Consider the following 8,623-nt stretch of genomic DNA (forward strand, 5'->3'; position numbering starts at 1 on the left):
CACACACACACACACACACACACACACACACACACACACACACACACACACGCACACACTGTAATATACTGATATGGTAGGTTACACACACAGACAAAGAAATAGACAAAGAAACACACACTTCTACATCACAGACCATGATGGCTGCTTGTTGAACCATTCTTAAATGCGGAGAAGATTTCATTTTCCCCTTTTTTTTGATGATGTAGCCTTTCATGTAATAATAGTATGTGTGATGTTCTTCAGCACTTATCACCATAAACATGGTTCAAATAGGCTCACTTTTATGAAACGAAACAAAAACGTACTCTTAATAAATAAACTGTCCCTTCTGTACTGGCTTCTTTTTGGTGAGTTTGATATTCAATTGTTGGTAGAGCTACGATGGGAATCGCAGAAAACTGAGAATGAGAGAAAGAACCAAACGTGTTTTGAATTAAGTCCTGTTGACCAATATCCAACAGAGCTTTCGGTCGGAGGGAGAAAGCTTGCATACCCTGGTTCAATCTCAGCCTGATTGGGGCTGAAAGTCATGCCCGTGATCGCAAGAAGATGGAGGACTGCCTAGTGGTCAGTGCTGGCGCCCACAGACTGGCAATTTAGCAGGGCACGTAGCGCAAATACTCTTGCTTTGATGAGCTGCTAATCAGAATGGTTCTCTGCTAAGGGCGCGTTCTCATTGCTGTAAAGTAGTGGCCATCAGTGAGCAAAATGATGAATGATGGGATATCAAATCATTATTATGAACTTAATTTTGTGGCTATATTCACTGCAGGCTTCACTATAAGGCAAAACATTAATTTAGTTCTGTGTTTTGTTTCAATTGGAAAGTAATATGTGAGGCAGCGTGGTGGAATGAGGCTCTCGTCAAAATAATCAAAGTGAAGAAACTGGCATATTTCTGCAGGTTCGTAAAGTTTTATCAAAATAAATTTTGTTTTTTGGCTCAACACCTTTCATGCCCATTAAATAACTCAGTTCTGTGTGGATTTGTCTTAAAAACGTTGATTAAAAGGCACTAAAAATACTTTTTTTTTCAGTTACCTCGGACTCTTAAGCTAAGGAAATAACAAATCTTTGGCAGCCATTTTCTCACTAATTTTACCTCTGAAAACAGGTGACCCCCACCTCCTTCATTCGCAAATATCTCAACTTGTATTCAAGATAAATGGATATTGTTTTCCTCTAAGTAAAGACAAGTGAACAAGCTTTAAAATGATACCAATAAGTCTACATGCTAAAAAATTGACGAGAGCCTGATTCCACCACGCTGCCCCACATATGAATCTTTCTTTAGTACAGTCTTCTCTTTCTCCTTTGTTTTGTTCTCCGAACGTTGTGCATTTTTGTTCAGTTCTGTTTAACATCCCCCCCTTCTCTCTCTCTCTCTCTCTCTCTCTCTCTTTCTCTCTCTCTCTCTCTCTCTCTCTCTCTCTTTCTCTCTTTCACCTGCTCTCTCACACACACACGCTCTCTGTCTCTTTCTCTCTATCTCTCTCCCTCTCTCTCTCTTTCTCTCTCTCCCTGTCTCTCCCCATCTCTCTCCATTACTCCCTACCTCCCTTCCAACTCTTTCCTCTTTCTAACTCCCTTCCCCCCCCCCTCTCTCTCTCTCTCTCTCTCTCTCTCTCTCTCTCTCTCTCTCTCTCTCTCTCTTTCCCCTTTTATCTCCCCCCTGTTTATGTGAGAGTGCTTATGTTCCAGGAATGTGGATGCTGAATGTCTCCCACGTACGATCTATGTTCTTGATCTTTCACGAAGACCCAGTTCTCTTGTTTCTGCTTGTCGATGAAATATTCGTTTCTAAATCCTCTGCAGTTACTATAAAATTGGGCAATAGACTAGTCGAACGTGTGTTGCGTAAAGTAGTTCGTTATTAATAGTAACAAGACCGCCTGATGACCATTGGCTAACACGGCTTTAGATTGACTATAATAATAATTAATGGTTCACGACATAGTGGATTCCGGCGTGCGTCGATTTTTAAGCTTATGGAGGTATTGGCACAACTTTAACTCGTTGAAGACGCTCTGTTTCGGAGTACATACTTAAAAAATATAGAGGCATAGTTTTGTTTTTCGAGCAGATTTGTTCATTCTGTTTTCTTTGTCTGAATCTTTAATGAGGCATGCAAAAATGTATGCATGCTATGAAATATGCAAAGTGACATATTAGGTTTGTGTACGATGGCTCGAAACGTGCTGCAACGTCACCTTTGGTCTCTTACTGATTGCTGGTCGGACACATACGACCGCTTCGTCCTTAAAGAGTTATAGCCTGTGCAATTGCCTTGACTCTGATGGTGAAAAGAATATCCATTTTTCTTGAACAGATGTCGAGTAAAGTTAGCGGGACAATTGCCATCAAAGAAAAGATAGGTTTCCAAAGCTAGACAGAAGAGAGGGAGAGCGGAGTAAAAGAAGAGAAGAGAGAGAGAGGGAGAGAGAGAGAGAGAGAGAGAGAGAGAGAGAGGGAGAGAGAGAGACAGAGAGAGAGAGAGACAGAGAGAGAGACAGAGAGAGAGAGAGACAGAGAGATAGAGAGAGAGAGTTAGAGAGAGAAAGATGCATTTATCAAAAGACTTAATATTATAAATTTCACTCCACGTATATATACTAATGCTCCTAAAATACGATGGAAAGTTCAGGTTTAGCTGGAATCGGGACCTGAACACACCCTAGTACGCCCAAACTACCGTGGACATTGGAGATCACGGAGTCACAAGTCGGCTGGCCACCATCCGATAGCCCCAGATTAGCCCAATTTGGCCCCTTTTGTGGACGCACTTTTTTCTAGACAAATTTGCGGAAGCGCTGCAAGTCAACGAGTTCTAGCAAAGAGTTGTCGTCTAGGAAACAAGAGAGTCTCAATGGCGGCTCTTGTGTCAACGTGGGTGAGTCGACAAGTGGAGCAGAGAAGTCTTTGTTGAGCATACTGCTCAAGGGAAAGTCTGTCAACAGTGCTCCGAATGGACTTTCCGTTTCCCAGAACCAGATAAAAACAATGACCTTGCTCCAAGTTTAGGACAAGTATAGATGTAACGACACTGTATGATAATGTGTTGTTTGCTTTTCTTTTGACGACGAAATGTTAGCGTTCCCTAGCGGACGACACATAGATAATTTCCAAGCCAGAATACAGCTGATCCTACCCAGGGCGACCGCCAATTTTACCGGATAATCACAAAATTGTATCTGCTCAAAACGTAGTTTTCAGAAATTTAACGTAAAAAAAATGTTGAGTTCCACAACATGTCAAGCATTTTCGAATACAATCCTTCGAATAATCTTACAATTTTGACAGAGCAGAAAACATATTTGATGTCTGACCTCATTGACCTCATTGACCTAGAACGGCCAAAAATGTCAGAAATAACTTTGCAATTTTGAGGTAGACAATCGTCGGGGAGCGAAGTAGTCATCCCACACAGTTGGTCTTATTGGACAGTATCATTATATGAGTAATGGTTTTAAAAAGCACAAAACGTCCTGATTTTTAAAAAAAATTAATAGAGCCCTGCCAACTCACCATGAAATTGGGCATTTCCCCAGCTTTTTTAGGGTAATTCCAAACCAATGATTTCTACACACAAAAAGGCAGCTTATAACAATAATGAACAAATCTCAGCCCTGATGTACAAGGAGCAAAAATAGAGAGTTAAAAATGAGCTAACCAATAAAAAATTAGGATTAAGTAATGTAAAGAAACAAAAAATATCAGGAGACCTCGTGGATGCATCCGGGCAAAGGAGCAAGAAAGACTCTGTGTTGCCTACACTCATTAGGAGCTGGCACAAGAAGAATTTTAAGAAGACTTAGTTTTGATATGCAAACAGCGCAATTATAAGCATATTGCGTGTGTATATTCATTCTTCATTTTAACTTTCCTTGTCAACTACCAGAAACCCCCCCCCCAAAAAAAAACAACCCCAACCCCCCCCCCCCCCCAATCTTACCGTGTGTGGTTGGAGGTTGCTTTAGTATTGTTTACTTTTACCATCAAACATCTATTGTCCTTTTCTTTCCTCCTTTTTTCTACATGTATTTGTGACTTTCTTGTAACACCTCTAATCTTCAGCGCTTATATGTATATCACCTTATTGTGTTGAAAGTGCTGTAAAACTCTAGCTAATACTAAAACTATAAATAAAAAACTCGACGAAAACACTGAGTATCGGTACCATAATCCATTCTATCAGAACGGGGTTTTCGCTAATCACAGTCGTTGTTCATGTTCCCCGGCTGTTAGTTCCCGATCCTACGCTCCTATTCCATGTCAGTGTGGGTGCCCATTACTGTATACTGTCGGATCAGGAGACACCCCCCCACCCACACACACACACACACACACACACACACACACACACACACACACACACACACACACACACACACACACACACACACACACACACACACACACACACACACACACACACACACAGAGCTTCCTTTTCTATTCACGCTTTTCTGCGGAGAAATATCCCCTTTCATTATTTCATCTTCACTATCACCACCACCATTCCTCTCAACAAACTCCATCTTTCAAAATATGTTTTTGTCTGTTTATCATCATCTGTGATGCAGCGTGGTGAAATCAGGCGCTCGTCAAAATAATGAAAGTGAAGACACTGGCATTTTTCCGCAGGTTTGTGAATTTTTATCGAATTTTTGTTTTTTGGCTCAACACCTTTCATGCCCATTAAAGAACACATTTCTGTGTGGAATTTACTGAAAAACTTTAATTAAAGGCACAAAAAGGTACATTTCCAGTTTCCAAGAACTCTAAATCATTGGAAAGTACCAGGCTTTGGCGGCCATTTTCTCCCTTATTTTACCTCTGAAATCAGGTGACCCCACTTCTTTCAATTGCTAATATCTTGATTTCTATTTCAGACAGATGAGTATTTTTTTCATCCAGAGATAGATAAATAAACAAGCTTTAAGATGACACAAATAACTCTACATGTTCAAAAATTGACGAGCGCCCGATTCCACCGTGTCGTGACACATTAGTTACGATGTTACAAGCAAATTGCAAGCAGCAATGATAAGTCCAAAAAGTAAAATTTAAAAAAAAAATGTTTTAGCAAGAGGTTTACGGCATTTTAAACAGTATTAGATCGTGTAAGTGCCGAAGACTAGAGGTTTTACCAGAGAGCATCTTATACAGATAAAAAGGAGGAGAGATTAGTAACGATAATATCAATATATAAGAAGGTGCAACTCATACCAGTATTCCAACAAAATACATGAATATTGAAAATTGCAAACAATATTTGTGCGGCAGCGTGGTGGAATCAGGCTCTCGTCAAAATAATATAAGTGAAGAAACTTGCATTTTTCCACATGTTTGTGAATTTTCATCAAATTTTTGCTTTTTGGCTGAACACTTTTCCTGCCCATTAAAGAACTCATTTCTGTGTGGATTTTTCTTAAAAACGCTGATTCAAGGAACAAAAAATGTAAATTTTCAGTTACCACAGACTCTTAAGCAAAGGAAATAACTAATCTTTGGCGGCCATTTTTTCACTTATTTTTCCCGTGAAAACTAGTGCCCCCCACCTCCTTCATTCACAAATATCTCGACTTGTATTCAAGATAAATGTATATTTTTTCAATGAAATAGAGACAAATGAACAAGCTTTAAGATTACCCCAATAACTCTACATGCCCAAAAGTAGACGAGAGCCTGATTCCACCACGCTGCCTCACATATTGAAAATTGCAAACAATATTTTAAGTTTAAAAACAAACTTTTGTTGTCTCTGACGGAAGGAACATCACCAGCTTTAGAAAAGGCCAAAGCTTCTTCCTGCTTTTCATTCTATCCAGAGCACATTTAAATGGAACACCAGACACACAAAACAGGCGAATTAGAATGATTATTTGAATCGACATATTGTTAGATCCAGGCCAGGGTGACATTCTCTCATATAAGCAGGACACAAAGGGGATTATGTCTAGAAATATGGCAGGTCTCATACTTTCTCAGCCTTATTGGGTAATGATCCGCACATCTTCAGATTCTGTCTGAAGGCTGATGCAACCAAAAAGGACCCCCCCCCAAAAAAAAAACAGATTTAAAAAATTAAAAAATTAAAACATTGGTGTTGGAAAATTAGTGTTATTTAAGTCATAAACACAAAGTAATTGAAAACGGCAATTGTGTTTTTTAGTTTCAGTTTTAACAACAGTTTTAAGGCACTTGCAACACAATAAGGTCATATAAGTGCCGAGGAATAGATGTGTTACAAGAAAGTAACATACACAAAAAAAAGGAGGAAAGATAAGGACAATAGATGTATATAGGAAAGAAGGAGCAAATCGCACCAGAGCACCTGCCAACCACCCACGCAATTGTCTTTGAGATTAAGTCTCCTTGTAAAGTCGGTGGCCTAGAGGTTAGGCTCTCAGACTGGCAACTATAAGTTCGTGGGTTCGAGCCTCGTCAAGGGCCCGATGTTGTGTCCTTGGGAAAAGCACTTTACACACATTTTCCTCACTACAGATCAAGAAAGATTTATCAGTGTGTTAGTATGTATGTATGTAGTATAGGGTTTTACGGCGCTCGCAACTGCTAAGGTCATATGAGCGCGCGAAACACAAGTTGTTTACTTTCGCAAAAGTTCACAGCACGATTGGTCAACTAATTTACTTTAAAATGCTAAAGTTAAATCCACTTTACGGCAAAACATGTTTGAAAGGAAAATATCCTATTTTTGCTGTATTACTTTTGTGACAATCAGTATCAAAACTACTTATTTCTGAATAGATATGAATTTAAAATGTCGAATTACGATAGTAACTTTCAGCGAAATATTGGTGGGTGGCATTTCCTTACACGACGGGAATTCAGACTCTGAGGTAGGCAGTTACAGAAGTTATTTTTGTTTTAGAATTTACCCTTAGTGGACGTTTTAGAAGTTTTTGAACTGAAGAAAGAAAGCAAAAATGAGTGAAAGGAGGAAAGGAAGAACGCGAGTGTATCATGAAACCAACGTTCCCCAGCGATACGTTCACCACGGGATCATGCGTTTGTTTACCCATGGGAGAAACTGCAAATTAGTGGACACCAATATCCAAATATCCACGCGTTACTGTAGTCCCTCTCGGAGTTTGCACGGAAAACCAAAGAGCTGTAGGATGTTTGTCCAGTAAAACCGTGCTCATGCATGCACGTGCTTTGTCCAGGGCTGCTTTATCTGACCCGTAGTTCCCACTCACCCCCCCCCCCCCTCTCTCTCTCTCTCTCTCTCTCTCTCTCCCCCACCCCCTGCTGTCCGCCAGTCTTTTGCTATTGTTGTCCTTGAGAGCAGCCATCCCTTCCTTCTTGTGAAACGAGACAAAGCGTGTGTGGGCCTGAGGCTATTGGGTTCCTGCTAACTAACGAAATAAGCGTGGACAAAAGACTTCGAGAACAAAGTTTTATCTCGACCACGAAGCGATAGTGTGTCATTTCACTGTTATCTCCTCCTTCCTTTCACTCTTTCTTTCTTTCTTTTATCCCCCTTAAGGAAGCGATTGAAGGTTTCATTCGTCATTTCTCTTTATCATTATCTATATTATCTTTGTTGCCGTATTTTCGATATTAGCTTGTGACCTGGGCACCACTAGTAGTTCCTACATCATCTCTATCACTCTGTTCTTTCTGTCTGTCTGTCTGTCTGTCTGTCTGCCTGTTCTTTGTTTATCTGGCTGTTTGTCTATCTGTCAGTCTGTCTGTCTTACATTTTCCCCTGCGAAAAATGACCGTTCATGTGTCGACTTGCTTCTCTTTACTTAAAAAGAAAACCTCAAATACCAAACTGCCGTTTTCTGTTTTAAATGTATAAATGTTACTGCACCCATGTTTCTAAAACAATTCCTGGAATTCTATCATTGACCCTTAGATCAGCCACACACACATCAAAAAAAAAATGTTTTAAAAAACGACAAAACCTACGGCGGGCGTTCCCTTTTCTTCTTTGGTCTCCATGTACGGAACGGACTTCCATGTCAAATTAGAAGTGCCCCTACAATTCAAATTAAAAATTATAAAAAACAGCTGAAGAATTTATAATAAACAATGCATACCTGTCAAAACAATGAACTGTTACTTGCATTTGTATGCCTGGTTGTGAGAGAGAAGGAGAGAGAGAGAGAGAGAGAGAGAGAGAGAGAGAGAGAGAGAGAGAGAGAGAGAGAGACGGTGAGAACGAAAATGTTTTTCTGTACTTTGAGACCAACTGTTTTATTGAACGTTATGTCGCGTCTATCATCATCATCCAGTGCCAGATCTGCGACAGACATCGGCGATCATCGTTTTCCATTCATTTCTTTGCTTGGATGCTCTCAAAAAAGCTACGTTTCCCTGATCTTTCCCTGTTACCCATTTGTTTAGGTTCTCTAAGTAGGTTGTTCTGGGCCTACCCCTGCCTCGCTTGCCCTCAATATTCCGTCTATAACCATTCCAATTTCAATTCTTCTCTGGCCGTTAGTGAGTTGTAATGGCATTCTATAGTTGTTGTTTTTTTACGTGGACGCATAGCCAGGCTCTTTGCGTGACTATTTTTCACATGCATTTTTTTACACACACACACACATACACGCACACATACACACACATAATATACATATATATA

This window comes from Aplysia californica, unplaced genomic scaffold (assembly GCF_000002075.1).
Source record: "Aplysia californica isolate F4 #8 unplaced genomic scaffold, AplCal3.0 scaffold00094, whole genome shotgun sequence".
NCBI lineage: Eukaryota > Metazoa > Mollusca > Gastropoda > Aplysiida > Aplysiidae > Aplysia > Aplysia californica.